The sequence below is a fragment of the Lagopus muta genome, chromosome 14 (genome assembly GCF_023343835.1).
Source record: "Lagopus muta isolate bLagMut1 chromosome 14, bLagMut1 primary, whole genome shotgun sequence".
NCBI classification, from domain to species: Eukaryota; Metazoa; Chordata; class Aves; order Galliformes; family Phasianidae; genus Lagopus; species Lagopus muta.
The window spans coordinates 1297067-1303175 of record NC_064446.1 but is presented as its reverse complement, the minus strand read 5'-3'; the positions used below and the strand labels follow the sequence as shown (position 1 = coordinate 1303175).

Here is a 6109-nt window from a genome sequence, read left to right as displayed (position 1 = left end):
ACAGTGCTCAAAGAGCACCCTGTATAGCATACAGAACCAGGGAAATCCTGGTTGAATGTGCAGTGTGCAAATGGCAGCCACCACTATGCCAGCCAGCTTTTCAGGGCTATTAAGGAATATCTTTGCTGACAACATTCAGATTGGATTAACAGCTACACAGAGTGGTAAATAACAGATTACAGAACTGTTGAGCCAATGTGACAACAAAAAAAGAATGCATAAAACCTGCTGAATGAAAATGGTTCCATGAAGACCAGATTTCTACTTCAAATTTTTCACTTAATGCTTAGGAGCAATAGCACTATCACAATCTGATATCACATCCCAGTGTTCCCAGCACCTCCAAACGTAACAAAAATTTGAACATGAAATCATGAATAATGCACTGCATCAGAGGAGATTGTCCTTGACTTCTCACACAGCACATCTCTGCTTCCCCGGTGATTTTTGGTACAATGTTGGTGCCTCCTTCATTTCAATTGGAAGAGATCAGCCCACGAGGACCGAGATGCTTCTCCTTCTCCTCCCTTACTGATGGCTGAGCCAGGGGCTTTGATCCAAACTGGCATTCTCCTCTGCTGCCCTGGCACCCGTGCCTTCAGAGACGGCAGCTCGGCCCTGCAAAGAACACAATGCAGGGCTGACATGGGCCGTTAACGGCAAGCAGGTGTCAGCGAGAAGCTGGGAAGGCTCATCTGAACCGATGTGAATGGGAGATCACTCTTCCCTGCCCAGAGGCAAAGAAACAGGAGGGCGGGGACACAGCTCTCTGACCCGGACAAGACAACATTAAAACCCTGTAACAATCCCAATAGCCCTATTAAGCCCTGTATATCGACCTCAAAAAAGCATAACTGGAAATCTCTTTTTGGGTCAGGAAGAGGGGAGCAGATAACTAACGGTTCCCACATGACCAAATATCATGCTCTAAAGCCAAAGGCGACGCCACCCATCACCGCCACGGCCTCGCCGCAGCTCCCCGCCGTCGCACAGCCGCACTCGGGGCCGAACCCTCCCTGGCAGCCTCCGTCCCCGCCTCCCTCCGCGCCCCGCACCGCGCTGCCCCCGCGCTCCCCCTCGGCCCCCGCGCGGGGCTCCGCTCCCTCACCTGCACGGCCCAGTCGCCTTCTTCTTGGCCGAGGCCGGCCGAGCACAGCGAGCTCCGCCGCTCGGCCGCGCCGTGCGGCAGCCCGGCGGGGAAGCAGGGCAAGAGCGGCCCGAGGAAGCGGAACTCGCTGTCGACGGTGCCGGCGGCGAGGCGGACGTCGTAGACGTAGCTGCGGGGCAGGGAGCCGGCGCCGCTGTCGGCGGCGGAGCGCGGGAAGGCGGGCAAGGTCCCCGGCTCGCCCCGCCGGGCCCGCCGCACATGGGCGGCCACGGCGGCCGCCGCGCCGGCCACGAAGAGCGCGGACACGCAGGCCAAGCAGACGCTGAGGTACAGGGTGAGGCGGCCGTCGGGCTCGGCGGCCGGCGCCTCTTCGCTCGCCCGCAGGCGGCCTTCGGAGAAGCCGTCGGCCAGGGCGACGGCCAGCGTGGCGCTGGCGGAGCGCGGCGGCCGCCCGCGGTCCCGCACCAGCACCACCAGCCTGTGCCGGGCCGCGTCGCGCTCGCCCACGGCCCGCGCCGTGCGCACCTCGCCGCTGTGCAGCCCCACGCGGAACAGCCCCGGCTCCGTCGCCTTGGCCAGCTCGTAGCACAGCCACGCGTTCTGCCCCGCGTCCGCGTCCACCGCCACCACCTTGGCCACCAGGTAGCCCGCCCGCGCCCGCCGCGGCACCAGCTCGCCCAGCGCCGCGCCGCCGTCGGCCGGCGGGTGCAGCACCACGGGCGCGTTGTCGTTCTCGTCCCGCACCAGCACCCGCACCAGCGCCGTGGCGCTCCGCGGCGGCGAGCCCCCGTCGGCGGCGACCACCGTCACCTCCACGGCGCGCACCTGCTCGTAGTCCAGCGGCCGCACCACGGACACGGCCCCGCTCTCGGCGTCCACCGACACGGCGGGCCGCTCCTCGCCCTCCTCCCGCACCAGCGCGTACCTCACGCGCCCGTTCGCGCCCGCGTCCGCGTCCGTCGCCTTCACGCTGCCGATCCGCACCGCGCCCGCCTCGTTCTCGCTCACCCACATGCTGTACGCCGCCTGCGTGAAGCGAGGCGCGTTGTCGTTCACGTCGCCGACCCGCACCCGCACGCTCTCGCGAGCGCTCAGCCGCGCCCGGCCCCGGTCCGTCGCCACGATGCTCACGTTGTACTCGGCCGCCGTCTCCCTGTCCAGGGCCGCGCTGGTGCGCAGCTCGTAGTGGTCGGCGAACGCGGCCGTCAGGCTGAACGGCACGTCGCCCTCGACGGCGCACTCCGTCCGCCCGTTGTCGCCGGAGTCGCGGTCCCGCACGCTCAGCAGGGCCACCACGGTGCGCGGCGGGGCGTCCTCGGGGATGGACGCGCTCACCGAGCTCAGCTCGATCTCCGGCGCGTTGTCGTTCACGTCCAGCACCTCCACGTGCACTTTGCTGTGCGCAGACAGACCGCCGCCGTCCGTGGCGCTCACCACCATCTTATGCGCTTTTGCTTCTTCAAAATCCAGGTTTCTCGAAACCCGTATCTCACCGGTCTCAGTGTTCAGATCGAAGAGCTCTCTGGATCCCTCCAGTGCCTTGGTGAAGGCGTACCGCACTTTGCCGTTGGTTCCTTCGTCGGGATCCGCGGCCGATACCCGCACCACCAGCTGCCCCGGGGGGCTGTTCTCGGCCACGCGCACCTCGTACACCTCCCGCGAGAACACCGGCATGTTGTCGTTGGCATCCAGCACCACCACCCGCACCTCAGCCGTGCCCGACCTGGGCGGCGAGCCCCCGTCTGTGGCCGTGAGCACCAAATGCAGCTGCTGCTGCTCCTCGCGGTCCAAAGGTCTCTCAAGGACGAGCTCTGTGTATTTCACTCCACCTTCTCCTTTTTCGACAGCAAGGGAGAAATGCGAATTCGGGGACAGGCTGTAATTCTGCAAACCGTTAAGTCCCACGTCCTTATCCCGCGCTTCTTCTAGAGGGAATCGAGACCCGCGAGCTATCGTTTCGGGTATCTCCAGAACCACCTCCTTCTGCGGGAACACGGGAGAGTTGTCGTTCACGTCGCGAAGCTCCACCTCCCCGCGGATCAGCTGCACCGGGTTCTCAAAGAAAAGCTTAAAGAAGAGCGCGCAGCTCTCGCTGTGCGGACAGATCCGCTCTCGGTCCAGCGTCTCCGTGACCGTCAGGACGCCGCTGTGCGGATCGAGGCGGAAATGCTGCTCGCTCCCCTCGGACACCACGCGCGCCTTGCGAGCCGCCAGCTGGCTCGGAGAAAGCCCCAGGTCCCGGGCGACGTTGCCCACCCACGAGTCCCTCGCCATTTCCTCCCACACGGAATAGCGCAGCGTTTCGGCCCCGCTCTCCCACACGCAAACGCACACGAGCCACAGCACCACTCGCCTCTGGCTGCCGCCGCCGCTCCGGCTCCCGCTCCCCGTCCCTCTCCGCCACGGCCGGCCTTTCCCGGCGCCCTCCATGCCTCGCCGCCTTGCTCGCCGGCCCCGACGCGCCGCGCTGCTGCTCGCCGACCCCAAGCCGCCGCACTTTCACAGCGCCTCGGCCCCCAAGCCCCCGAGCGCCCGGCTCCGTGCCCCGCCGCCCTTCCCGAGCGGCTCGCACGGCTCTTCTGCGCGCCTGCGCCTGAAAGCGCGCTGCGGCCACAGGGAGCTGCCGCTCCGTGGACAACATCCCCACCCAGCGGCGCGACGCCGAATTGCTCCTTCTCCGCCTTCCCACCAGTTTCCCGGTTCGAATCTCCTTTCCCCTCGCACACGCGATCCCAAAGCGCAGTGGAAATACTCGCTGCGTTTGGCAGTAGGTTTCTGCTCTGGGTATCACTTCTCAGGTCTCCTTGGAAATTCTTTCCTCCCTGCTCTGCGATTTTTGCAAAATGTTTTGTCTTTTCCATTGGTGCTGTTGTTCTATTTTCTTCTTTTTCTCTTCTTTTTAATCAGCAGACAGTAATTGACTAGAAAGGAGAGGAGACACGTAGCATTATTGAATGTGATAATTGATGCCAGAGAGCTAACAGGGAAAGGTGTGTATAGGAAATTGACATGATTCTGCAGTACTCTGAGTTGCTGTCACATTAGAAAGATAATTATCCTCTAGGACTGAATGCTGATAATGTTTCTTCACATTGGGTGAGGCACTGCAGCTCACCTGCACGACCCAGGGCTCTCATGTTTTCCTGTGTGAAAGGCATTACTCTTCCTTGACATGACAAACAAATTGCACGTGTGCTTGATTTTATCACAACACAACAAAGCTCCCACACCTAACTGAAAGTTGTCCCCAGTTGTACACAAACAAATCAAAAAGATGCAAACTACTTTCACAATTTGTAGATACAGATGTTTGGGAACTCCAAAAATGATGCAATAAAGAGGGCAGAGGAAGGGAAGGAAAAGGAAGGCATAGATTCTGTCACCCTTGTATTATAGTCTTCCTTTAAGTATTGGGAGGCCACAATGAGGTCTCCCCAGATCCCCAGATCCTCTTCCAGGCCAAACAAGCCAGTCGACTTCAGGCTTTCTCCACAGCCCAGATTCTTCACTCTTCTGATGATCTTCATGGCCTCCCTTCATGCTGCTCCAATTGCTCCACATCACTGCTGGTGGCCACAGACCTGGACACGGTTCTCCAAGCGGATCCTAAAGAGAGCAAAGCAGAGAGGGACAATCACCTCCCTCACTCTGCTAGCTATCTCTCTTTTTGGATGGAACCCAGAATACAGATGGACATCTGGGCTGCATGCATGCAATTATGGCTCATGTCCACCAGAAACTCCAAGTCCTTCTCCACAGGGCTGCTCTCAGTTCTTCCCCCAGACTGTACTCAAAACTGTGATAGATCTGATCCAAATGCAACACCTTACTCTCCAACTTGTTGAACCTCATTCATTTCACATAGGCTCCCTGTTCAAGTCCCTTGGGATAGCATCCTTTCCTTCTGTTATATCAGCAGCACCACTCACATTAGTGCAAGCAGCAAACTTGTTGAGGTTGCCTTTGATCCCACTGACGAGATTCACTGACAAGGATGTTGAAGAGCACTGGTCCCAAAAGTAGTGGGACCTCTCTCTAGGAGACACCACACATCTCCGGTCTCCACCTGGACGTGGAGCTCTTGACCAGAATCCCATGGCTGTGACCATCCAACCAGTTCCTTATCCACTGAATAGTCCACCATTCAAATCCAAATGTTTCCAACTTACAGTGAAAGTTGTTGTGTGGGACCATTCCAGAGGCCTTGCACAAGTCCACATGGAGGACATCACTTACTCTTCCATTGCCTAATGAAGCTGTTACTGCACCATAGAAGTACACCAGATGGATCAGACAGGATCTGCCCTTGGTGAAGCAATGTTGGCTGTGTCAGATCATCTCCCTTAATTGCATAAGTCTTAACATGGCTTCTGGGAGAATCTGTTCCCTGATCTTCTCTGGCCCAGACATGAGGTTCATGGGTCTGCAGTTTCCCAGCTCTTCTCAGTAGGCAACATCCTTGCCCACCCTTCCTTGCCTAACTCCAGTAAACAGGTTGTATTTCTTCACTGCAGTGTTCCAGTTGTGTGAAACTTCTCACCACATTTCCACGATAACAAGTAGGTAGTACTTTTCTAATGTCCTAAATTGTGGTTTATAGTTCTTTCTTATTTCCCATGATGCACGCATTGCGATAGAGGAACTTCAGGTGGACTTCAAGATGCGTTACCTTCTTAGAGGTTCCCTCCCTAATTCCTTTCAAACAACTCTGAGGGAGGAGAACATTACCTGTGCTCCCAATCCTTTCAGCATCATTCCAAAGGATATGAATTCCATTGATGTTTTCTTGTCCACTCTTTGCAAATTCTGAATCTTCTTGACAAAGCAGGATAGAGTAGCTCTCCAGCTTTGTCGGGTATGGGAGCCTCTTCTTGTTAATGCAAAGGCAGGCCATCAACTTCACTCAGATGCAGCCATTGTTGTGCTTTCCTCTTCCATTCCTTTGGCTTGGCTTTGGAAGCACGACAGGCTAAACAGCATCTGAGACCAAGACAGTTTTTT

The 6109-nt window shown here is 58.0% G+C and overlaps 1 pseudogene; it reads right to left on the bottom strand.

Annotated features, from left to right (window-relative positions):
* Window positions 1-509: 509 nt before the first annotated feature.
* On the bottom strand, window positions 510-3876 carry LOC125700222 (protocadherin beta-15-like; annotated as a pseudogene).
* Window positions 3877-6109: the final 2233 nt, after the last annotated feature.